The sequence below is a fragment of the Tamandua tetradactyla genome, chromosome 18 (genome assembly GCF_023851605.1).
Source record: "Tamandua tetradactyla isolate mTamTet1 chromosome 18, mTamTet1.pri, whole genome shotgun sequence".
Classification (NCBI taxonomy): Eukaryota; Metazoa; Chordata; class Mammalia; order Pilosa; family Myrmecophagidae; genus Tamandua; species Tamandua tetradactyla.
Window position 1 is genome coordinate 6,577,581 of NC_135344.1, and position 26,177 is coordinate 6,603,757.

The following is a 26,177-nucleotide window of genomic DNA, read 5'->3' on the forward strand; positions in this document are numbered from 1 at the left end:
CGAGAAGGGAAAGCACAAAACACTAGCTCTTGCCAGGATGGAGCCAGCTGCTGGGAAACGCGGGGACGAGGGTTGATGCCAACAGACCTTTCTTTCCAAAAGCTCGGTGCCCTTCATTTCTATCTCCTGCCCTCTGCCTTCGCCACAGTCCCTTCTTGTCCCCTTCAAATTAAACAGGGGACCTCCATTCTCACAGGACTGCTTTAGATATTTAGCAGATAATTTGATTCTCAGAGAAAGACCATCTAGCGCTGCAGCAAGGGTCCAGAACTCATTGTGGCCAGACAGACTCCACTTATTTTCCTGGCCGCTCAGGCGGGCCTCTGACTCCCTGGCAGGCAGCCTCGGTGGACGTGATGTAGTGCTGGACGGGAGCCTGGCTCGCAGGGATGGCACCGGCTTGCCAGGCATTTCTAGCCAAACCGTCCAGATTTTTTAAAGGGACTGGCCCACCCTTCCGTCTGTTGGAATCTCTAATTTTCTACGTGCCTCTCTCTCTTTGCAGCCTGGCATGTGATGGCCTGGATGGCAAGCTTCTTCAGATATTAAATATAGACTCTAAATTTTTCTAACCACAAATCTGGCAAAGCCTCACGGTCTAACTGTCCTTCTCAGACTTATGCTGACAAGCCAGGAGCTCATCCAGAATCCCGCCCCCGTTGGTGGTTGCTGGAGGTCTGGCTGAGAGCAGCTGAGGAGCGGCGGGGTGGCTTCTGACCCGTGAGGAGTCCAGGAGGTGCTTTTCTTAACTCGCATTCCATAAGCGCCATAGGGCAGTTTGTAGGATGAGATTCAGGCACGTCAGCAGTGCGTGTGCTGTGAATTTGCACTCACTGTGTCTGCACTAAAAGGTCTGTGTATAGGTTTGTCTTCATCCACCCCCAAGCCAGGGTGAAGGCAGCGTTCAGTGCAGGCTGCGCTGACTTCCTTCTGCCTTGTGACCAGGACAGGACGCTGGGCTCGAGAGGAGGACTTGACCTCAAGCATCCATCCACTGACACTTTTCTGAGTAGCTGACATCCCTTCCTTCAAAGAGACAGTTTCCAGTCAATTCCTTGGAAACCCTACGCAACTATAAACCTGTTTCTCGCCTAGCCTGGCAATCCTGAACCTTTGCCGCAGAGTTGCCGGCTACCGACCCATCATACTTAATTAAAGTACGCTTCTTCTCTGGTAAAGATAGATGCTGTTGTGGAATTGTTTGTAATATTGCAATTGCAAAGCAAATGATTTGTCAGAAAGCAGTGTAACAAGATTCCATATTTCCTGAACCTGAAAAGGCTGAAAGGAAATTGAGCTGCTTGAATTAGATTTCCATGGACAATAAATGAGTAAGAAATAATTTAGCACTTTATTTTAATAATAAGTGTGAGAAATGCAAAAGAAGTATAGACTTATCTCTAATGTGAAGGAGTTTCCTAATTCTTTAAGAAGACAAAAAAAAATCACATGAATTGGAGAAAAGGAAAATATAAAATAAGGTGTTCATAAAATGCCCATCCGTGTTTCAGCTTGCAAGAAGGAAGGGCTGAGCTTGTTTCGTTAAAGGAAGATTTGGGACTAAAATAATCTTTCAGATCTTTTCCAACCCTGACATTAGAGTGTACGAATGCTTTCTGACATTTCACAAAGCATTTGGACAAAAGATATCAGCTGTCACAGACAATAAAGCCGGATTTTTTTCAGAGAAACTTGGGTTCTAGAAAAGTGAACAGCAGGTGGGGCCCCGGGAAGGGGGGTCGAGGGAGGGGCAGAGCCCCAGGCCCACCCATTCTGGGAACAGCTTGGCGTAATCCCCCTCTAAGACTGGCCTTGGTGGCGGCTGACGGGATCCCAGCAGAAGGCGACTCTGGTGGCCAGCCCGACGCTGCCGGGTCGGGAGAACCTGGATTTGGCTGGAGATCCGCTCTGCTCCAGCCACGGAGCTGTGCGCCTGCATAGCCTCACGTCCCTCTCCGTTCTTAGTCATCCTGGGTGCTAGGGGTACAGTGGTGGTCAGCAGATTAAAAGGTATAGAAGCTTGTGGGGCTTATATTCTCTGTGGGAGGAAAAACCACAGACTATTAGAAATGCACACACAGCCCAGCGGGTGGTAGCAAGTGCTAAGAAGGAAAACAGAAAGCTGGGTAAGGAGAGAGGGTCCTGGACAAGGGGACACGATTTTATTTGTCCCTAAAGGCTTCTCTAATAGGGTGGCCTGGGTGAGTGCTCTCCTGGCGATATCACCCTGTCGCACGTCCGGTCTGAAGCGAAAGGCGACAACCTAGAGCTGCCCGAGCGGGGCAGGGTCACAGCTCCTGGTGGAGACGAAAACTGCCTCCCCGTGCAGGCGGAGGGGCAGCGGCTTTCGCTCATTCCCCTCTGCACCGTGGCCTCCCTCTCCCCTGGGTTCCCAGCGGGCAGCGTCTGGCATGGAGCTCAGAGTCCACGGAGCCCACGGAGCCCACGGAGCCTGCATGGCGCACGGAGCCCACGGAGCCCGCATGGTGCACGGAGCCCATGGAGCCCACGGAGCCCACGGAGCCTGCACGGCGCACGGAGCCCACGGAGCACATGGAGCACACGGGAAGGCGCTTCTCCACGGATGCAAGATCGGCAGAGCGTCGTCCCCCAGCCTGCCATGGTGGACGCCACCCTCATTCCTAAATGCTCAGCTCTCCCATTTCTCTAATGGTTCAAGACTACAATATTCAGAGACATTATATTGCACATTTATATTCTAAAGAAAGACATCTGGTCCCTCACCAGCTGTGTTACTTCCCGTACTTCACCGCCGTCCCTGAAAGTCGCGACTATTTTGTCTCTGTATGTAATATGTCATGGGTCTACTACAAGATCACTTGATTTGGATTTCAATTTTATTTTAATCTTGACCCCAGCCATTATTTCTCAACCGACCCGAGGGTCAGAGTCTCTGCATTTGCCCTTAATATTGCAACCTGTGTCCCGTTCTCCTGCGTGGGAAATGACGTCACGGAAGAGTCCCCCTTTAGTCCATTATGCTGGGCACCTCAGGGACACGGGTCCGGGAGAGCCAGGATGCTGTCATTCAGGAAGGGTCAGTGAGACCGGGCCCGGGGGGAGGACAATTGTTTCGAGGCCAGCGTGGTAATTTCGCCGGTTTTCAGCTCCACAGAAAGCTCCGTGTGGAACCAGCACAAGGCAGGCTTCCTGGCACCTTGCCAAGCGAAGAGTATCTTATGCAAATGGAAATATTCTGTTCCGAGAAATAATAGATCTATAGTGATTTCCTTCTTGCGTTAAGCTGGGAAAGGTTTACCTTAAGAGCTGGCTGGCCTTTATCAGTTCTACTTGGTGAATCAAGAAGGGATACCGAGAAGATATTAATTGTACAGCATTAGCCAATAGCCAGCAACTCACAGACTGTACTTGAGAGAGGTCATCAATAAAAATTTGTTAAAGAATAATTGAGTGAGTCGAATTACTTAAATAGATATTGAAAATTATAAAATAAAGTCAGTACAGAAAGATGAAAAAAAATGGTGCCGTTGAAACCCTGAGATGGTGGCCTTTGACCACTGTCTTTGCTTTCTACCTAGGAGAAATTTAATTATGAATGGGAATGTTTTAACGATTTCCTCCTACTTCAATTCTGAAAGAGCTACATGCTGAAAATAGAATGGAAAAGAAAACTAATCTTCTGGCCTTTTTCCCTCTTCACTCGCTGGTTCACCCCAACCCAGTTTTTGGGTGGAATTCCATGGAAAGTGCGAGCTTCCAGCCCGTGTCACTGCTATCTTCTTCGGCACGTGTCTTCCCAGCATCACCCGCCGAGCCTTGGGAGCTGTCTGGGGAAAGGAGGTCTCGCTGCCAGGCCAATTGAAATGATGCCACCAAAGCCCCCCAAAGAGCACCTTGCCTACTCCGAAGAGGCCACCCAAAGATCTTGGGAACTCAGAGTCAAGGAGGAAATATTCATTGCTTGCTTATTAGGTACCACAATGGGCACTAATGATGTAAAGCTCCAAACAGAAGACACTCTTTGCTCTAGCTGTTGGCGGGAAGTAGAGTAATGGCATTCCCCATGATGTGGGCATTTCATGCCTTGGAAGCAGCCACCAAACACCTGGCTACCTCCTGAGAGGTCCTGAAAGGTTTCCACCAAGAAGACCCTCCTAATGCAACTGCATATTCTGTCTCTTCTTCACAGCTCAATGTCAGTATCCATTCGTTTCAGATAGATTCAACCATGACCACAGAAAACGCCTTCAGTATCTTCTAGTCCAGATCTCAAGAACTGTGGGCTGAGAGACGCGACGTGAACTGCACAAAACACACTGAATTTCTAAATGAAATTGGCTGATGTGTTTGGATGCAGCAGGTTCGAGTTTGAAAAGAAAGCATTCATCTAGGAATTATTCTATCTCTGCTTCCTTGGGTGAAAAATGAAAGGCTAATTTGTGTTGAAAACAAATCTTCTCATAGTTAACAGTATTTTTTCCCCTTACTGCACTGTATCAATTGTATGCTAATTTGTTTAGTTTGTATTCATTTCTTGAGCTTTTGAAATTCTTATTTATATTCATTTCTTCCTATCAAATGATAGACATCTTTAAAAAAGGTGTATTTTATATAAAAGTACTAATAAAAGAAAACAGTATGATTAAAAAATCTATCAAATATTCCATGTCAAATGGCACAGGTACATTTAGAAGCACATTACTTATTAATATAGGAAAATCTTCCACAGGGTATGTGATATCAAGCACTGCATATCTATTGAATCAAAATGCAACAGGACTATACGTGAATTTGAAATAAATGAAAACATGGGTCTTTTAATGGGAAAAGCATCCTCAGTGGAGCTAAGATATAGTTCAAAAATTAACTAAAATTAATCAATCCATTCCAGATTACCTTCTGTTTTTAAGTCAGAATCTAAAACCATGTGACAGAGGCTTCTAAAGATTTAGAAATCATATTGGTGTTTTTGAGTAAGTAGAGTCCAACTCTAATGAAGCAGAATGTCTAAAATTCAATTGCTAATATTTATGTATCATTCAGGAAAACTGTTACACGCGGCAAATGTCAGAGTGGTCATACTCAAATCAGTGTTTCACAAAGGTTAGGCTCAAATGTCCTCACGTTCACCAAAATCCTCTGAAGATTTCACTCTGAATGGAGAGACCCCAAGAAAGAGTTTCTTTAGCTCCCATTCCAGAATTTATTTTCTTGGATATCATCAATCAATTATGATATATTAATGTCAATATTTTTTGTTTAAGGAAAATCAGAAAATGTAAACAGGAAAAAAGAAGAAACATTAAAAAATAATAATGGCAAACATATTGACAGTCCTTGCCATAAGCCAAAGTACTCTCTAATTTGTTTACCTGTGTCAGCTAATTGAAGCTTTCCAACACACTGAAGTAGGTACAATTACTTGGTTCCCATGTGGCAGTAGAAGAAATTGAGGCACAAGTGGACAAATGACTTATAGAAGGTCACACAAGATTAGTGGTAGTGCTGGGACTCGAATTCAGACAGAAAACCATTCCATTTTTTCCTATGCATATTTGAAAAAATGCAGCACCCCATACATCCCATTTTTTACCTGTGCAATCTTTTATGAACATTGTTATTTACTGTCAACTACAGGCTTAGGATGTCATTTCGAATAATTGCATCACATGTAGTTTTTAATTGCGGCACAAAATTTCATCGTATGTATTTAATCAGCCCCGGTGTTGAATGCTGATATATAGAATTCCGTGCTGTACTTCTTGTAATCTAAATATTTTCCTTCTTCCACAAGTCGTGCCCTGCTATTAATTCCTAGAATGGGATTATTGGGTCAAGAGTTTCTATGGCTTACATGTTGATATTTGTTTCCAGGTTGTACTCCAGGAAGGATTTATGCCTTCTCAGACACCGCCAAGCTTCTGAGTGCTAAATTCATTAGCTTCCTTTGACGTTTCATCTGAGGACCTCTGAAGTATGGATAGGTGAGTTTTCCCTCGTTGGAAGTCTGAACTCCTCTGTGGTCTGCGTGCCGCCCTGCAGTCCTCTCTAGACCTAGCAATGGTTCTTACCTGAGGCTTGTTTCCGCTAAGACGTCAATTTTACATGTAGAGGCTGCACACCCTCAGCTGCCGGGGCAGCGCTGTGAAAGCAGGATGTGAGGTTGGTGCCACGTGGGTGCAGCGTGCACCCGGCACCTCGCCCTCAGCGGAAGGGTTGGCCCAGGTGTTCTGTCTGATTTCTCTCCCTGCCTGATTCCTTCCTCGGTTGAATCGCGAGTTTCCTGACATGCAATCAGTGGCTTCTGCCTATGCCTTCCTGTCAATGACACCTTCACAAACTGACATCCTTTGTAGAGTCACAGAGACACAGGGTTTTAGAGGTGGGAAGGACCTGAGGTCCTTGGTTCAACTAAGACCAAGAAGGATGAGTGGTATTTACATGTAACAGTGAGAACTACTGGCCACGTCGTGCCCACTCCCGGGGTCTCTACACCATGTCCCTTTCCATCCTCACATGGGTCCCTCGGACCTGTCTTTTGACCCTGATCCTCTGAGCCTGTCCTCTTTATCACTCTACACAGACTCTGGTCAACTTCCTCAAGTCGGAACCCTGCCTCTCCCCTCTGATAGCCCAGACTTTGACCTTCACTGAGCCTGAGGCTGTTTGGCCTTGCCCCCACCCTCCTCCATGGGGACCCCGCTCCCACAGGAGCCCCGCCTGTGCCGTCGGCTCTGTCGCTCAGGTTGAGGGGGTCTCCGCCCATTTTCCCTGGCTGTGCCCACGAGCTTGCCCCACAGGCTGTGAAGGTTTACGAGTCTCATTTTGACTTCCCACATGGGCTACCAGGAGCATCTCTTCCTCTATGAAACTGCATCATAGAAATAAAAAATCCACATTTCCTTCTTCTACTGCAAGTGGTAGGAGAGGGCAGGAGAAGTGGAGGGCTCTGGGCTGTGGCGAGGAGAGCGGTGTTCTCTGGGCAGGTACGGGGTTTTCTCTGGGGACCCCTCTGCCAGCTCTCTTGTCACAGGTTTCTCCCTCCCTCTTGTGTGGTAGATTATAACACCCAAGTTTATATTCAAAAACACTTGATGGATTGCAAAATAAACTATCATAACTGACAAAGCTGAAAGAATATCATTTTCAGATACATAGCAGCCCAATTTATACATCAAAGAATGCTGTTATTAAGTCAAAGAATAGGGGAAAAGAGCTATTTCAAATATGTTAGATCAATCAAAAAATAGTAGTATTAGACTATCCAGCTGCAAGAGTCTTAAAGTGCTATTGGGAAGGTAAAACATGTTTGTGATGGTGAGATAACACATATATGCATGAGCGTGTGTGTGTATATAGTGCATGTGTGTGTGCATTAGAGGCTCCTACGATTCAATTCTAGACAGCAGGCTGCTCTTTCACCAGAAGCAGGGGCACCTGCTGCATGTTCACAGGGGGCCCTTACAGGCACCAGGGCTTCTCTGCCCACTGCCCCAGGTAAGAGCAAAGGAGCTGGGAATCAAAGCCTGGCTTTTAGCCTCAATTAGGATAAATACCCACAACCCGGTGTACATGTGGACAGATGTCCAAGAGGACAAACCCCTGAGGGACTAATCTTCACATGGGGGGTCCTTCTGTGGTGGTCTGGAGCTGTGCGTACCCCAGAAAAGCGTGTTCCTCAAGTTACTCCACTCCTGTGGGTGTGGATCTGTTGCAATTAGGACCTTTTGACGAGGTGACTTCAGTTAAGGTGTGTCCCACCTCAGTCAGGATGGGTCTTAATCTATTGGAGTCCTTTAGAAAAGAATGAAGTTTAGAGGAAGAGGGAAAGTTACAGGAGCAGTAAGATGACAGCAGTGAAACCTGGAAGAGAAGGGAGAGACCAGCAGATGCCACCAGGTGCCCTGGCATGGGGCAGAAGAGCCAGGGATGGCTGGCAAGTGGTTTTTGGTAAGAAAGCATTGCCTTGAGGATGCCCTGATGTGGCTATTTTCTCAGCCTTAGAGCTGTAAGCTAATAAATTCCCAATGTTACTCTAACCCATTTCATGGTAGCTGCTTTCAGCAGCCGAGGAAACTAAAACACTCCCCCAACGAAGCACCGATAACACCTCAACAGTCAACAAGCAAATGCGTTTCCAATACATGCCACTCCTTAGTATCTCATTCTATAGCTTTAAAAAACTTATTCCTTCTTTATTTCTCTCTGTAGCTTTTTCAATCCTCCTGTTAATTCTCTGGGTTAATTTTCTTCTAAAGCTTTCCCCTTTCAAACCTTATTATCCAGGCTTTCTACATCTAATTAGACATTCAATGCAAAAGTAGACTGTCACATTTCAGGTCAGCAGTGATCAAAACTAGTTTCCATCTAGTGAGTTGTTGGTCAATTCCTTCAATTAAACTTTGTGTGAGGTCTGTTTCTCACTAATAGGTCTCCTCCAAGTTCCCGTTGTTGTTGGTGCCTTCCCTTCAAAGTCACGCAAACAAAAGTTCCCAACAGCCTATGGAAAGGGAGAACTCCTTGTTGCTGCAAATGCTGTCTCCGACTTAGGGTTCGGCACCCCTGACCGAGATGGTTTCATTTCTGGGGTAGAGTTGGCTGGGTAGAGAAGAGCCCAAGCTTTCATGCTATTTAGCTTTATAGCCTGCTGTGGTGGGCACTCACCTCTGCAGAGAAGTTTACAGCCCAGCTCAGGATAAAGCAAACGGCAGGCTGCCATAAAAATTCCATTTGTGCAGATACTGCTGGTGTGGAGAAGACTGGAAGATGACACTGCTGGAAGAAATGTTTAAGGAAGATTTACTGGACCATAGTATACATGTAGCACATAAAAACTTGGGTTGCTGCTCTGAGGAACTTTGGGAAGAGTGTGGGAAAAAGCACAAGTCAGGGAGGTTATGGCAACCAAGGAAAGTATGGGTAGAACTTGACATGATGACCAAATAAATTACTCACCAGCACATGTATTCAAAGGTATCCATCCTTCCAATGTTATTTCTCCAAAACCACTTTGCCCAAATGCCTGTCCATTGGGGACTATAGCCCTGGTTTCAGTTTTCCTGCTCAAACATTAAATGCTTTCAGGAAATAAACTAGTACTCTGCAATTTTGCCCCTCTCCTCCTTGTTTACAGGATCTCTGAAACTTGATTTGCATGATCTGCTAGCATTCAGCTAAGTGAAATGCAAGCACTGCTCCCTGGAGGAGGTGACCTCCTACAATCGTACAAATGCTGGAACACATTCTCAGCTCCTGAGAATGGCAGGCACAGTCTTCGGAAGTGCTTGGTATGGCAATTATTTTTGAGTCATTAGAGTCACCGGCTATGAGGAATGCTGAATGTTGGGTGTCGGGAGCTGCAATGTGCCCCCCACCACGACCTACTTGGAAGTAGGGTCTTCGCAAAGTCAGTATAAGCTAGGATGAGGTCACAGGATGACTCACTCCCGCAGGACTGGGAGCCCTATAAGCAGAGGAGACACAGAGCAGGGACTTGGCATGTGAAGATGGGGGTGGGGTGGGGCCACCCACAGCCCAGGCTTCCTGCATGGCTGCTCCCGCCAGAAGCCAGGAGACCAGTGTGGGGTCGTTGTACTCTAGCGGAAGCAGGAGCACAGCTCTGCCCACACCTTGAATTCAGACTTCCGGCCTCAAATCTGTGAAACACAGCTTTTTTGTTGTTTTGAGGCTTACTGGTTGGAGCGACGTTGGGGCAGCCACGGGAACTGAACCCAGGAAGTTCCAGGGAACACAGCTTAAGTGAAGCCCCATCTGTCCATGGGATGCACAGGGCGGGAAGAATCCTGGATATTTTGTAGGGTTGTCAGGTTTTCTCCCAAATCACAGCCTGACCCAAAACACAGAAAAAAACCACCACCACCCCCACCTGGACGGACCCCCAGGTTGGCCCCATCTCACCTCCTCCCCATGTCCGGGGAATCTGGAGGAAATATTCAGCACTGATATTGATTGCATTTTTTTCTAGTAGCATAAATTCATTATAGAAAATATGGAAATTATGGGAAAAACTAAACTAAACCCCACTAATCAGAAATAAGAACAGTTAACATTTTAATGTAACATTTCATGTACACGCTGTGTTTTTTGTAAAGAGCCTATCGTGAGCATCTAAACTCTTAAGCCTGTTTGATTTTCAATGACTACACTGTATCCCAGTGATTTATTCAAAGAAAGGAAAATCAACAAGCATGGTTTGCAGTTTGAAAGCAGTGAGCGGACCTGTCCCTGCAGCCTTCAGTGCCCTCTGCTCTCTTGGGGTTTCCTGGGGCAGGCTTTTGGGGCGTCTGGAAGCCTGCTGCAGGAAGCCCATGACTTTACCCTTTGCTGGGGACAGGGCCCTCCAGCCGCATGGCCTGGGCTCTCAGGTGCTCCCGTGTGAGCCGGTAGCCAGTGCCGGGGTGCCTAATGTCATGTGCCACTCAGCTGGATGCTAAGGTCCGGTCCTGAGGCCCAGCACCTGCCTAAGGGTTGCTGCGCAGCCGCTTTGCAGAAGGCTCAGCGCTGCCCATCAGCTGCGGGAAGGGAGATGATCCTCCGAAATCCGGTCCCTGAGGCCTGAGGAGCAGCACACTGAGGTTGAGGGAGGAGAAATTCTGCCTCAGACGGCAGCATAAAACCCTGCCTGCCTCTCCAGCCCCTGCCCTGGATTTGGGGCTCAAGACTGCGACGTCCACCTTGGCGCCATTTCCAGCCAGCAGCGACCCTGCCGATTGCGGACCTGCCAGCCCCGCACCCCCCAACCCCCCACCGCGATGGCTGTGCCAAGTCCTTCAGGCCAGGCTCTTTTCTAGATGCATTAATGGGGCGCCCGGGATGGCAGGGGGCCACCTCACTCACCCCCCACTCACCCCTCTGGGTCAAAGGGTCAAGAGCAAGGCAGCCTCCTGGGGCCAGCCTGGTTGAAGCTTAGGAATTACCAGCATGTCTCGAGAGGACGAGATGCTTAAAAAACACTTTTCCTATGGAAACAAATCCATAAAATACTTCCTCTTGTTCTTAACCATTTAGGTCTTTTTTACCCTTTTTGGGGGTATCATGACTTCTTTTGAATTTGTTGGCTAAGATTTTTTTTTTCTTTTTCAGTTAAAATCATTTATTTCCTTCTTTCCCAGCAACTTTGCCCTTTCTTTGGCTATTTCTGGTCTCCCTGAGCCTCGGTGGCTAGTTAAAGTCTTACAGGTATTTCAGGGCTCCATTTTCTTTGGAAGTGCAAACTTTGGGAAGTGCAAAATTCTTCATTTGCTCCTGATGCTTTAGTTAAGTGCTTTCTTCTCTTTGTAGAACTGCATGAAACAATCCAACTCTAGTCCCACGTCTCTGAAATTTTATTCCAATTAAATGCTTATTAAACTTGGTGAAATGTATTTTCCTGAAATGCACTTTCCTTTTCTTTAATAAGTTCTTACTTTTAAATCCTGAATGTAATTATCTCATGATCACTTCTGAAGCAATTTGACTCACTTGCACACTGTCAGCTGTTTGTGGAAAAATAAATAGACAAAAGATCAAATCCAGAGCTTGCTGTTGTTCATAACAAGAAACTGTTCCCCCACAATGCTTCAAGAAATTGATTGACAAGCTGGGGTTTACTACTTTGCTTTTTGCTTTTGTTGTGTGATTTTATTTTTATTCTAGCCCATAGGAGAGCAACTTTTCTAAAAGGGGTGAGATAATACATATTTTCAGGGTTCTGGGCCATACGGTGTATGTGGTAACTACTCAAAACTGCCTCAGAGTGCAAAGTAACCATGGACAATATGCAAATGAATGTGTCTGTGTCTCAATAAAACTTTATTTGCACAAGCACGTGGTGGGTCAGATTTGACGCACAGTCCCATAGTTTGCCGATCCCTGTTATAGATTATGATTAAACTCTCCATTCTCTCAAGACCTGGTGCGAATGGATGGCCAGAGAAGGTATTCCCCTCCACCCACCCTGCTTATTGAGGGTTACAGAATCAGAAAACATTAAAATAGATCTAACTTCAATATTTTATGAGTGACCTACCTGAGTGCCGGAGAAGTTCAGTGAGTTAGTTACCCATGGAGAGATGAGCTAGAGCAGCAGAGCGGGCGTCCAGTTGCAAGGAGCAACTCTCTTAGCTCCGTGGTCTGCCCACTCTGCTGTGTTGCCCCTTTTTACAAGGACTTCCAGGAGTGACTGAGAAGCATCTAATTATTCTAACTTTTGTTATAACTCCTGCTCTTTCTCTCATTCTTTTCCATTTATTATTCTGGTGCAACGACTTCTTCCCATTTTCCAGGTTTTGAAGGGAGTGGGGATCTTCCTCGCTGACTGACATTGACAATAAATGTTTAATAATGCCAACAGCTACTACCATAGTGCTGGGCGCCTATTGTGCGTCAGACTTTGTGCCAGCCTACCTGAACAACCTGTTTCTGATTCTTAAAATGGTTTTGCAAAGTAAACGCAATTAGTTTCTTTTTTTTTTTTTTTGGCATTCAGAGAATTGTCCAAATCACACATCTTTTGAGTCGCATTGTTCAAAGATTCTCAATCTAACTGCCAACTTCTACAGTATGTCAGTGACACCACCACACCTTATTTTTCAGGTGAGGTGAGAGTTGTGATTCTGAGCTAAGATCCTTGGCTGCTGTTCCTTATTTTTGTCTCTCATCTCAATGAACCTTGGAATAGAGCCTATCTACAAATATCAAGGTGAGGCTGCTGCTTGGGATATTTATGGTAAACAGATATTTGATGACAAAAGGACATCTAAGCAGCTGCTGCATGGCGAGCATGCAAGGGGCCCTGCAAACGGGGTGGAGGGAACGAAGTCCTCATGGGACAGTGAAAGGACAACCTCTGATGGTTTGCAGGATGATTGGGCACTGCTGGGACCTGCCTGGCACAGAGCAATCAGAACTGGGTGGTTCTTTTAGTGTGGAAGAAGCCAGCACACATGAATCTAGGAGATAGAAATGTCAAAAGTTACAAGCAGTGCAAATAGTGGTTCTAGTTGGAGGCCAAAGGAAAAGTCTCTACTTGAGTAAATGCAGAAGGGATTCCTGGCAACAAATAGGCCAACATGGATTAAACCAAACCAATTAAAACAAAAGAGAACAATAACAGCTACGGAAGAGCACTTTCCGATGCATCGTTACGGAATATGGAGGACACAGCGTTAGCTACGCCCTTGTGTTCTTAAGTGTTATCAGACAGATCCTTGTCTCCGAAAGACTGATCATCTAGTTCAGGATGCAGCGTGTACCCCTGAGCTCCTTAGAATGTGGTGTAATTACTTCCAGAAAGAGAAGTTTTCCCTTGTACATCTGCCTCTGCATCCACTTCCAGTCTCAATGAAAGTTTCTCTAGTCCTGAGTCGAAGGTTGGGAATTTCTTTAGATTATTGCATTCTTTGTTTCGTTTGACCCTTTGGCTCCATACCAAATGAACAACGTCCTTGCCTTTATGCCGTCTGTCTTTGGAGACAAAGTTTCGTCTCTTCATGGTAATCTCATCTTATATAAGGAAACCTCATAAATAAATGGGTGTTGAAATCTGCCGGTGCTGAGCCACTTTTGGCTTGCCTTCTAGAACATAGCAGGTGGATTAATCATTGTGATGGACAGAACCAAAGCTAACATCTTAGGGAAGCAATGGGGTACCTAGTCCAAGCTTTGTGACAGGTCTCTTTGGAATGCCGCAGTGGTGATCACCTTGGCCCAGCTGGGACATGGCTGGAGTCTCTGTGGAAGAAGACTTTCAACTGCCCAAATCAGTTATCACATCAGTACATGTGCCTTAAAAATCTCTTTTATGTTTGGTAAAAATCTGTTTGAGTAAACAATTGCATCACTAATTGCTAAATATGACATTATCAGATTGTTTTGACTTCCTGGGGGTTATAGTAAGAAAAGGAGGCTAATTACAATGGCTTTTGTCTCTAACTAATGGAAAGCAGTGTCAACATCTGTGTGCTGACTGCTGGCAGCCTGGCAATCACATCTATGTATTAACAGGAGTAGAATAGAATGGCCCTATGTTCTGGGGAACCAAGGCTTTACCTGAATTTACCCAGCAGCCAGCAAAATGGTCTCTTTCACTAAAGACTAATTTTCACATTAAAAAAAAATCTTTATTATGGGTCTAGTGCAGTCAAATTGGCTGGCACAGTAGGGAATCTATACTTAGACTGGTAATATTAAGTACTGAGAAAAGACCTCAACTGATGCTCAAGCTGAGAGGTAATTCAGACCCAGATAATTCTCTTTCAAGAAAATTCCACCAGGTGGCACAAGACGTCTCAAAGTCCGCTGAGCATGCTCTCTGCTGGGATCACGGTGATGTGGGGGAAAAACGATGAAGAATTGCTAGCAATTCTAATAAGCCTCTCCCTCTTTCCAAAAACACACTTCTTTTTACCCCCGAGCAACTTTGTAAAGGCAAAAAATGCATATGTGACTGTATGTGCATTCTATTCATTCATTGGGCTTCATCCTTTGGCTAATATATAGGACGACTCAGAAAAGACAAATAAAGCGTTGGTCAAAGAAAGGAAAAAAAGAGGATCACAGATCGGCAAGGATGCCAATTCACCACATCTAAAGTTGTCAGTTTTGTAGAGAAATCTGTATGCACAATTTTTCTACAAATTTGAATGCAGGATCATTCATACAACTTGTAAATGTTCTGATGTGTTCAGAAACCATGACAATTATTAAGATTCTCAGACTTTAACTGAAGCCAAAATTGTTGCTACTCAAAGACTAGGCTAAGAATCTGCAGTGGAAGGAAATAAAGTGAGATGGTTCTTGTTCTCTCTTCAGCCCCTGACCCATACAAACTAGTCTAATACTTGTCCGACATTGTCAGGAAATACATACAGGAAGAGGTGTCAACTAGTGGATCGGATAAATTGCCTTTGTTGGCAGTCTTGTGCCATTCCCAGCCTGGAGAATGTTGGGGAGTCATCTGGCTCCAGGGTCGCAGAGGTGGCTTCCAAATGACCTGGGAGGTTTTCCAGCTGTTCAGGCCAGTCCCCAAGACCAGAGACACCTGTCTGCGAAGGATCAAGTAGGTGTATTTTGAAAAAAAACTCCTGGAAGGATTTAATGTGACTTGACTTAAGACCCTTAGACTGAAGAGTTCTGTATCTTTTCATGATGAACATGGGTGGGTCCCCAGAAACTCTGTGCTAATAGACCTTTGCCAAGACCCAGAGAAAATCAATTCCCATGAGTTGCTCTTGGAAGCAGCTTGGTGGCTTTCCTTAGAGGGCAATTCTTCAGTCTTGCCCTAGAGATGGAAGATGGTGGAATCCTATGACATTTCAAGCATTCTCAATCTCTTCTGTCTCTGAGAAAGAGTGGCTCATTCCCCAAAGGACAAGTAAGGTATTCATATATATGAAGATAATTTCAAATTGCATTAGAACTAGACTTTGAGAAGTGAAGTTTGGAATATTTCAGGTAGCAAGGAAATAAGAACAAAGGTACGGATGCAGAAAGTTAAATTGTGTAGGGGAGTTAATGCATTGTTCATGTTAACTGAAATCTTATAATTCAGTTTAATGAATTTTACTAAAGAATATTCAGTTCAGCTCTGGCAGAAAAAAGAACTAGGCAGGGTAATGTCAGGGTCTCTATAGGGTTGGTTTATGAAGTCAAAACTAAGCAGATGATTGCTATATACAGAGAGAGAGAAAGAGAGAGAGAGAGAGAGAGAGAGAGAGAGAGAGAGAGAGAGAGAGAGAGAGAGAGAGAGAGAGAGAGAGAAGAGAGAGAGAGAGAGGCCTTAAATTTTAGACTGAAGTATTTGAAAATTATTCTTTAGGTACCAAGAAGCCAATAATGTTTTTTTTTTGATCAAAGATACAACATGAGTAGTTTTATGAACTAAGAAGTTCAGACGTGGCAGCTAACATGTAAAATGGAATGGAATGAGAAAGCACTGAGTTGACACCTTTTATTGAGTCCGCGCTGGTGCCAAGCAGCAGTGAAGTTGGCCTTCCCCACCCTGTAAGGGAGGTATTGCCATTTCCATTTCTAACAGAAGAAGCTGAGGCTGAGGCCACTCAAGGGCTCTTGTCCAGCCCACCATTTAGAGAGGTGGAACAGGGACTGGAACGAGCGCTGTGCGAGCTCAACATCTGTGTGCATAACGATTCCACTGAACCATCCAGAAATGCCAGTAAGCCAACAATTATAGTCGTTCAAGACAGAGGCGTTGGATTGGAAAACAATTTCAAGAGAAAAATCTTCCTGGTAAGGGATAACATATAGCTGTTTTCTACCAAAAAATGATAGAAATTGTTTCTGGGGCAAAATCAAAGGAAATGTTTTAAAAATCCAGCCTTACATAGGAACTAACATTACAAATACTGTATCTGCCATACTTCCTGCATTGCTGAGGCGTTCAGAGCGTTCACACAGCTGTGCTCAGCCATCTCCTGGTCTTCTCAGAGGACCATGCATCAATTCCTGCTTCTCTGGAGTTCCTAAGTTGCATGATTTATGTTTGGAGAAAGTCCTGCTTTTATTAGACTGTCAATTAAAAACTATTATTATTCTGAAGTCTAAGAGTGCTTGGCAAAAGTACTGATATAGGAAAACTATCATTGGTGCATTTAATACCTCATTTAAAATGAACAGCTATTCAGAACATTCATCAGAGAGATACTGTATAATTAGAGAGATGCTACAGCACTGGAGAGATGCAACATAATTAATTAGAGAGAAGCATGTTTAGCGGTAAGAGACTCTGACCTCAGGTAGGCCTGACTCACCGGTAACAAAGGGCCAATCGTATCTATTTCATTGGGTAGTTCATAGGGAAAAAAGAAAAAAAAACATTGTAGAGATGTGCCTGGCATTTGTAAGTTTCAGTCAATGTAAGTTTTCTTTCCCTTTGGGTTTTCTCGAATGAAATGTCTCTGTGTATCCTCTCAGTCCCCAAAAAAGAAAGGCCATGGGAGGTGCAGCCCTGTGGCCCCATTGCCTTCACCTGCCCACGCATTAATTCACTCATTCAGAAAGCGTGTGGTGGTGCCTGCCATGTGCGAGGAATGGGCGCTCGGAGAGCCACGGCAGGTCCTGAGTCTCAGCACACAGGTGGACCCCGAGGGCACCCGCGGATGATGTAACCAGCCCAGCGGCATCTGAGAAGCCCCCCAGGGAGGTGCCCTCTGGCCTGGGTCCTGAAGAGTGCATATGAGTCATGCAGGAGAAGGAGGGAGGGGAGGGGCAGAAACTGACGATCCAAACAGTGAGACGCTAACTCTTCATTCAGGCGAGAATCCCCAGGAGGGCTCGCTCTGACCCAGCTGGACGCAGGGCCCTGGGGCCCTCTCTTCCCTGAGCTCCCTCCCTCAGCCTGGGGCCTTCTAGAAACTCTTCTGCCACCGCAAACCCGCCACTCCGCTCACCTGTTAGCCTGGCTGCCGCACCCGGCCACCGCATCAACTCTCTACTTCTTTCAACATACCCTCCGTTCTTTGTAAATAGACGAGGCCAGCAGATTGCTCCACTTGGACTTTATTGTTTTTCTTTTCACTTCCTCCCACTGCTGCCAGCCAACGGAGCCTACTCCCACTTGGCGGGGGGGGGGGACTTGTCATAAAATGACCACGCTATTAGAAGGGTAATTGAGTCCCTGCATTTGCCATTTCAGCTTTGGTTTTGCCCTTGTTTCCTCCTCCCTGATTATGTGATGCTGAATGCATTCCTGCAGAACCCTGAGCAGACAAACAGCAGTGAGAGTTCTCGCCCTCATTTTGAGTTCTCTGAACAATGTAGTGATTAACAGAAATCATCTCAAACCCTAACAGAGGGTGATCAATTACGCTAATATCTTACAGTTGTTGTTGACCATTTCACTTCACATAGAGTAGCTACTAGATATGTGTAAGTATGAGAACTGGAGGGATAGCTCGAGAGTTGAACAAACGCTCTTTTTGTTTTCCGTATATCTTTCAGGGATTTTGTAGTTCTCTTAAGACATGGCTAGTTTGTTTCTTTGCGTCAACACACTCATATAATTATTTTTGCGTTTTCAGATACACAAATTCCAGTTGCTTTTCTTTGGGTCATTTGTAAAATTGTTGATGCTCCCTTTCAGATATTACTGAGATTGTATTGAAAGCTCCCTCCATGAGCAGGGCTTCAGCTCAGACGCTGTTCCCCTCACTTCTAGAGAGTCAGGGCTCTAGAGAAGAGTTTGTGTCTTCATCTTTTTCACAGGTTCTAACTCAGCTCTGTGTGCAGAGTATGCGTTAGAAAATTATGCTTTTAAAATGGGATTTGCTACTGCATATGTTCAGTTCAGCTCTGACAGAGAAAAAGAGCGAGGAAGGCTTATGTCAGGTCCCCTATAGGATAGGTCTGCAGTGAAAGCTGAGCAGATGATTGTATAGACTGTCTTGTAAGTTTGGATCCAGCTAAAAAATCTTCAAGTAAACTAAAGCTCTGTGTGCCTTGACTTGGCACCATTGGATTCTTAATTGTGCTAAACTGGAGATGTGATGTCTTCTTTCTTTGTATAGCATACAACACACACACACACAGCTAGAAAGTGTCAAACGTATCAGCCTTCCCTTCCTTGTGTCTGTATGCCCCATGGACCTGCTGACTCCAAGGAGAATTCTTTTAATATACCTCTAAAGAGCCCTACATGTTGTTAAAACTACAGCCTACACCAGCCTACACAAACACATCATATAGCAACTGCTGGCTTATGCAGGATGATGGTTTTAAGAGTGTTTGCCAGAAACTTTGAGGTTGTTCTGTTTCTGAGGGACCAGGAGCTACAGTCCTCGTGTGTGTCTTGCAGCCTCGAGAGCCCATCAGTGCTTCTAGAGATCTTCAAATGGTTAATTAGGGAGGTAATTTCATCTGGAGAGAAAACACAAATGGACTGAAACCTTTGGAAAAAATATCCTAAACATTGGCATATTCATTTATAATTATTCTGTGTTTATTCCATTTATTCTGCTTCTCTACATCAATAGCAATATACGATGGACTGTGTGGTGGGTATTTGGGGTTCCTCTTGGCTGTCCAGCGTCTGGACCATACTTTGTGAGTTTTGATAGAATGGACAGGCAATTCCAACTGTTCCTTCTCTCAGCGTCCCTTCCATCCAAAACCCAGGTATGTAACCATGTTTCTGCTAATCAGACTCACTCCTGCCAGACATTGGTTTGAGAACTAGAGACACAAGAGGGCAAGGACAAGGAAGAGGTGTCAAAGCTAATGGTGAAAACTTCCAGAGGCGGCACTGCCAACGGCAGCATCTGGGGCTCAGGGTCAGCGGGTGTGGTTTTCCTTCCATCTGCTTTGGGCTAAGGCTTCTTAAAATGCAGCCTTGCGCCTCATTCCCTGGCTTTCCCCAGCCTCTTGTGTTGCCTAAGATCCCTTCAATAAATTTTCTTCTGCTGATACCTATCTCTTGCTTGGCACTGAGGGTCAGAATACACCGGCTCAGACGCAGGGAGACCCAGAGATGAAGACTCTCTGCCCTGGCCTTACAGTCCAGGAGGTGAGATGAGACAAGCCCACCGTGAGTGTGCGGCCAAAATCGAGCATTCTATCACGTGAAACCACACGGGTCTGTGGAGAAAGTCGCTGGTGGTGGGTGGGTCCATAATGAGCAGATACGAAAGGACGCATCTTATGGGGACCGTCTCAAGATTGGCCCATTACCCAGAAACTAGGCAGCCCCGGTGGTGAGCTGTGAGTGTGAGTGGCTGAGAAGATTGAGGCGGTGCATGCCATTTTGTCTAAATGTATCTGCAGCAGAACGAACCCCCTCGGGCGGAGTTTGCACTGAGAGCTCCCCCTGCACGGGCGTGCACACAGCCTGCGCAGACGGCGCTCCCAGCGGGCCGCACACCCCGGGAACCCGGAACCATATGGCGCAGCGCGTCTCCAGCCCGAGAGTTCCGCTTCATTATTTCCCGTTGGAAAGTAGCGCGTTACGATCAAGCCTGAATTATCAGATGTGAGGCAACGGGTATCAGCGTGTTGTTTTTGCCGGCGTTGAAAACCACTTATTATCAGCCTAATGATTCCAGAGAACATGTGGTTGAAGCATATTCTGAGTTATGCCACCCCGGGATTTCTTACCACATTCCCAAGGGCAAGGCAGAGCAACTGCAGAGAGCCTCCTGCCTAGCGCGGCACCTCCCCGTGAAGACGAGGGCGGGCCCTCCACGGCCACCCATGGGCCCACCGTGGCCGCTGGGCTCCCGTCCCTCTGGGTCTGGCTTTGTGATGCGACCTTGACCTTGGGGGAGGGGTGCGCGGTGTCCCTGGTTTGCAGACGCGGGCACCGCCATCCTGCTACTCCTGGAAGAGCAGCTGGCCAGGGCATCCATAGAGACAGGGACTCGGTGTCACCAAAGGCAGAAAAGATGGGCCTGGTGTTCTGCTTGCCCATGACCCTCCGAGAATCAACATGGCAACCCAGCACCTGTGGCCACAGAGTGCTGCGTCCTACCGAGAGGCTGGTTCTTGGGGTGATGCGTTTGCTCCTGTAAGCTCGTGAGCTGGGTGGTGAGGAGCTGAGAAGGATAGAAGGAGGGTCCTGGTCACAGCCCACTGGTTGGCACGGGCTGAACGACAGACAAAAGCTGACAAGCACATCTGCCACGTCCCTGGGGGCTTCCAGAGCCTTCCAGGATGAAGAGGGGGCACCGGCTGGCAGAACGCCCCGCGCTTTCCAGGCCCAGCATGCCCACCCTCGGAGGTAATGCTGAGTGGCAAAGGTCAGGGGAAAGGGTCGCGTGGTCCTCGCTCCAGAAGGAGCTCAGGGTAAGCCCTACGTCTTCTGTCCGTGCCTCTGGCTCCTAGAGAGTGGTCTCCTGGAGGGCAGGCCCCCATGTCCCCTGCCTGCCCTGTGGGATGGAGACGTACAAAGCTCTTCTCCTGGACTGGACCCCCCCGTACCCTGGCTGCCCACCCTCCTACTTCTGTGTGGGAGGAAGTTTTCCAGATCTCTCATTCTTATTGTAAGGCTAAGACACTGTTAGAAAATTGAACTGGTGATGGGCGATGAGGAGAAGGGAAGGGGTGTCTCACTGGAGAGGGACTGACCCAGTTCCCTTGTTCCAGAGACAAGTCTGTTTCTCAGAGGAAATGCAAACCAAGAAAAATGAAAAAGCGGTTGGCTCAAGAGAGAAGAGGGTGACTGCAATTTCGTAGGTGCGACCTCTTTGTGCTTTAGGAAGCCATGTGCAATGAGACAGAACAGTCGGCCTGGGATCCAGGCTCATAGCTCATCACTCCCTTGTGGGTGGGTTTATTATCTAGTGATGCTCTTTTGAAAGTCCCATTCTGTGTCAGCTGTGCCAAGGGAACCAAGGTTTTCGAACCTTGGGTTCTGGCTCCCAGGGCAGAATGTGGCAGAGGAATTGGAACTAGTGGGGTCAGTAGAGTGCTAGCAGCAGGCAGGGGAGTGAAGGCGCAATGTGAGGGCATACAAACGAGAGGATGTGGTGAAGTCTGGAGACCAGAGTCACATATTTACGTAACATTTGACGAGGGGAATCCCTAAGAAGTTGGCAGCAAGAGACACATTGGCAGTTACCTTGATTACCTCACTGCACCACACCACCTGATTGGAGAGCTAGAAATTAGAAGCCCTTGTCCAAGGCATAAAAGTATTTTATACACTTGGTGAAGATAGTGGGCAAAATAAGCAATATTGGCTGGAAAGTCTTCAGGCAGATTGAATCAAGTCCAGAAGCACAGCTTTAAATATCAGTTACAGATATTCTTGCTGAGTCTAGACCAGACATAGATGATATATTCTTACCCAGTTATAAAGCAATTACCCCTAAGGCTTTGGGCCAAAAGATTGGATATTTGAGACTCTGAAATCATCACCCTGTAAATGATCATAATGTGGGTAATTAAAGATAGATTATTGGATTAAGATTTAAATTACTTTTGAAGACTTTGCTTTTCCTTGGTGTATGTGCGGTTTTTGTGTTTTGTTTTTTTCCCTTTTATTTTTTTCTGTCTCTGAGTGATCATAATTGAATGCATCTTTAGACTACAAATTGTAATTTTGCTGTCAGCCATGGTACTTTAATCTCAGATGTTTATTAGAAAATTTCTCGGCACTAACTGTGAATTTAGCTAACAAGAGGGACTTGAATCAATTGAATGGACTCCTAACCAAATCAAGAACATGCCTGTACATGACGTGGCGGCTGCTGTTTCAGAGGCAACTGCAATGCGTTTTGTTAGCTATAAATGTCATATTCTTATATGTAGGAATTTAATGATAATTAAGTTCAACACAAAGATAGTAATGCTCATATTTGCTGTGTTTTCTAGTGAAGAGAGCTGGTCTAAAATAACAGCAGTTTAGATATATAAATGTGTAATTGGGCCAAAAGAAATGGGGAGTTGAGTCACTTCTCAATGTACGTGATGTGTGTAGACAATTTATCTAGATACTTCCACTCCTATGTCCTACCTGTTTTACTTTCTTCATTGCTGAAGCAGATACCATGGAATGGATTGGCTCAAGCATTGGGGTTTATTGGCTCATGGTTTTGAGGCTAGGAGAGGTCAAAATGAAGACATCATCCAGGCAACGTTCTTTCTCTTCACGAAGCCTGGCTCTCTGGGGCTGGCTGTGGTGACTCTTGGCCCCGGGCTTCTCTGTCACCTGGCAACCTCTCTTCTGGGTTCCCTTGACCTTCATTCTTGCTCCCCGTGGCTCTCTCCCTCTCTGTCAGAATTTCATTTGGCATATACGGGCTCCAGGAATAGGCTTGAGACCCATCCTGATTGAGTCGGCCACACTTGTCACCTCGCCCAAGGGCCTCCGTAAGCAGGAACACACCTACGGACATGAATTAAGAGTGAGAACATGTTTTTCTGTTCCAAGCCATCATGATACATGTTCCTTAGGATATAGGGCCCGTTTTCCTCATGTAGATTTTCCTCTGAGCGTTCTAAGTCCCTAGGAGACTCGGCTCCAGGCAGGCGGCTGGGAGCCTGGGGACCTTGGCCCTGTGCAGCTGTCCCTCCCTCGTGGCCTGAGCTCAGCCTCTCAGGGCTTCCGGTTCTTCTTCGAAAGAAGCCTGAGGTTGAAACTCACCCATTTTACCGTTCCTTGGCTTTGGTTTTTCGTTCATTGTTTCCATTTGTTGTTTCTATGAAGAGGAACTTCCTAATCGGAAGACTTTCTGTTATTTGTTCCTAGTCTGTTTTGACTGGAAAATAAATGGCATGGTTTCTTATAGAATTAAACATAAGTTTACCACATACTCCAGGGACCCCCCCCCCCAATTTATTTACCGAAGAGAAATGAGAATTGATGTTCTCTTACGTATGTATGCGCACACACACACACACACACACACACTGTACTCAAATATTTATAGTAGTTTGTAATAATTCCCTAAAGTAAGAATAACCCAAATTGTGAACAGATCAATAAACTATGATATGGTCACATAATGAAATACTACTCAGCAGTAAAAAAGGAAAAACTTCACGATACACAGCCATGTGGGTGAATGTCAAATGAATTACCCAAAGCGAAACCAAATGAAATGAATTTATTTAACATTCTCAAAAAGGTAAAACTATTGGGGACTGCAAAGGAACATAAGAGAGTTTTGGGGTTGTGCTGAGAAATGCTCTGTCATTCTCGATTTGGTTTTTGGCAGGGCCCAGGGAAATGTTCTATAATGTCTTGATTGTGCTAGTGGTGACATGACAGCATGCATCTGTCAAACTCAGAGACCTATACATTAAAAGGGGTAAATTTTACTATGCGTAAAGTAAACCTCAATTAAAAATAAATGAACGGCATAGATCCAAGATTTGTTTTTTCCACCTTTTTCCTTAGAGAATTTGACTCTAAAATAAAGGAGTTTTAAATATATGTCTGTGTAGGCCGTAGTTTTTCTATTTTCATACTGTGGAATACAAGTTAAAAATGGGAGTCTAAGCTGCGAGTCAGCGGATTGAAACGTCAGCAACGACACTCGTCTGGCCGCCGGCCGGAAACATGCCTCCACTCGGAGGCTCGGAAGGCGCCTCCCTGCTCCCGGGAAGCAGCCTTCATTTGCACCGACTTCCAGCACCTTCCTCCAGGCTGAGCCCGGGGGATCCCCGCAGGCCTCGCCCGCAGGTGCAGGTATGGCTCGGGGCCGCTCCCCATCGTCTCCCTGGAGGTATTTTGTGCTTCCTTCAACACATAAGGACCGTCAGAATCTGACTTTGAATCCACCTGACTTTCAAGCACGACACGGTGCAGCTGGAGGGCTCTGGCATTATCCCAGGGATGGTAGGTTCCAAAAGAACATTTTCCACAAACAAGGAGGCCCATCAGATGCTCTCAATTCTATTCCAGGCTGTGAGCTCTACTTTTGGTAAATTCGTATGTGTCCAAAGGCTAGGTCTTGGATTAGACGTATCTACAATGTGGTGATATTTTGAATCTGTCAGATGGGTGAAAAATATTTTACAATTGGTAACTGCCTGGTATAAGCTCTGTCCTTATAAGCGACCAAATATGTGTGACAGTTATACCTATGCGCGTATGACATTCAGGTGATTGGGAAGAGTTAAATTCATTAGAGAGGTTTAATAGTGATCCAGAGACCATTGTGCTTTCTGGGAGTGGAAACAAGTTTGTATAGAATCCCTTGTTTCCTACGTAAATACCTATTTTTAACAAGCTAGCTCCAAAAGGTGGTACAACCTATGGTCATGTGACAGTCACACTTATGTCTTTGACCCAACTCATGTAATCACAGTGCTGAGAAGTCCCAAGGTCACAGAGTCCAGAGTCTGCAGGAGCTGGTTGTCTGGACTGGCTGGCCTGAGCCTGAGTGTGTCCGTGAGAACAGGCTCAGCGCTACCAGAGGGAAACCAGCCCAGCTTTCGGCGGGTGTGTCCTGATGGAGCATTCAAAGCACCAGGTTCAAGCGGCTGTGCCAACCTGGGGCACTGGCTTCAATACACTGCAGTACAGTGAACCTACCTGTATTAAAATCTAAAATGGCATAAATTTGATTCAACTAGACAGAAATATCAACTTAAAGTATTCATATTTTCAATAATTCATTCTAATGAAAGGTGACTTCTAAAAATGTGTTTCTTTGTTTTAAGGCAATTTCCCCAAGGCTCTCTACCACTAACATGCTGACCAACTTGAAAAGGCTCAGGAAGAGCAAGGCAAGAGAAGGGACCCCTAAATGAAGCCTTGTCAGCTGGCTCAGCAACATCAGGCATGTGCACTAGACTGAATGGGGCCAGGCGAGACCCAATCCATCTATGCATGAGTAAAAAGTACATTATAGGCAAAGATCTTCTCCTTTGCATAGTGCCATATAACCTTAGAGAACTTCCATGAAAGTTCTCTACACAACAGGAGATGCAACATGTAGACAGAGTCTAAAGAGAAACGGTGTAAGGCTGTCCCTTTCCTTGGCAGCCTTTGGAAATCAATCGCAGCCCTGTTTCCTCCCAAGGGCCAACTCTGCTCCCCAGTTCCTGTCAGCTCCACACTCCGGGAGTCCCCTCATGCAGACTGGCAAACCTATGAGCCCTCCAGGCCCAGGCAGTCACGGCCGAGCCAGGCATCTGCACATTCCTCGGGGCTCAGATCCAGCCCTTGGCTACTTTGGGTCTGCCCGCGAGCTCCGAAGGCTCTACAGGTGAACATCTGCAACTGACCTGATGGTAGGGGACACTATCGAACCCCAATTAAGTGAAATAGTATTGCCTCAAAGGTTTCCATTCTTTTCATTACTAGGCATAGATTATAAAACACTCTACTCAATGATTGTTGCTATATTTTGAACTTTGTCAAAAATTTTGTGAAAATTTATTCTCTCTCTTGTGATGTAAATATCTAGATAATAGCCTCGATTTTGCCTTTTAGTCCTCAAAACCTAAAATACTTACTAACCAGCCCTTTGCAAGCAGAGGGCACTGACTCCTGTGCTTAGCAGCCTCTGGTCACTCAGCAATACCAGGGTCACTTGACTTTAGACACAAAAAAGATTCCTTCGAAGAGAATGAAACAGAACAAGTGTGTCCCATGCCTTATCCACTGATCACAAAGCCTGAGCAGATGCTGCTGCTGTGACTGGAATGTGTCCAGGATGCTGGGATCAACTCCGAGTGCCATGGACTCTCAGTCCCCGGGTGCTCAGTCCTTTACTTTTTTATATCCCTTCCAA

At 45.9% G+C, this 26,177-nt stretch overlaps 1 long non-coding RNA gene across 2 annotated transcripts; it reads left to right on the forward strand.

Annotated features, from left to right (window-relative positions):
* LOC143662501 (uncharacterized) lies at positions 1 to 25,264 on the forward strand. 2 transcript variants are annotated; one of them, XR_013165360.1, is made up of 3 exons: positions 1 to 71; positions 5,857 to 5,966; positions 25,102 to 25,264. It is a non-coding gene; the product is annotated as an uncharacterized LOC143662501 (long non-coding RNA). The 2 variants fall into 2 exon arrangements; XR_013165361.1 differs by lacking the exon at positions 1 to 71 and adding an exon at positions 1,079 to 1,157.
* The last annotated feature ends 913 nt before the right edge of the window (positions 25,265 to 26,177 follow it).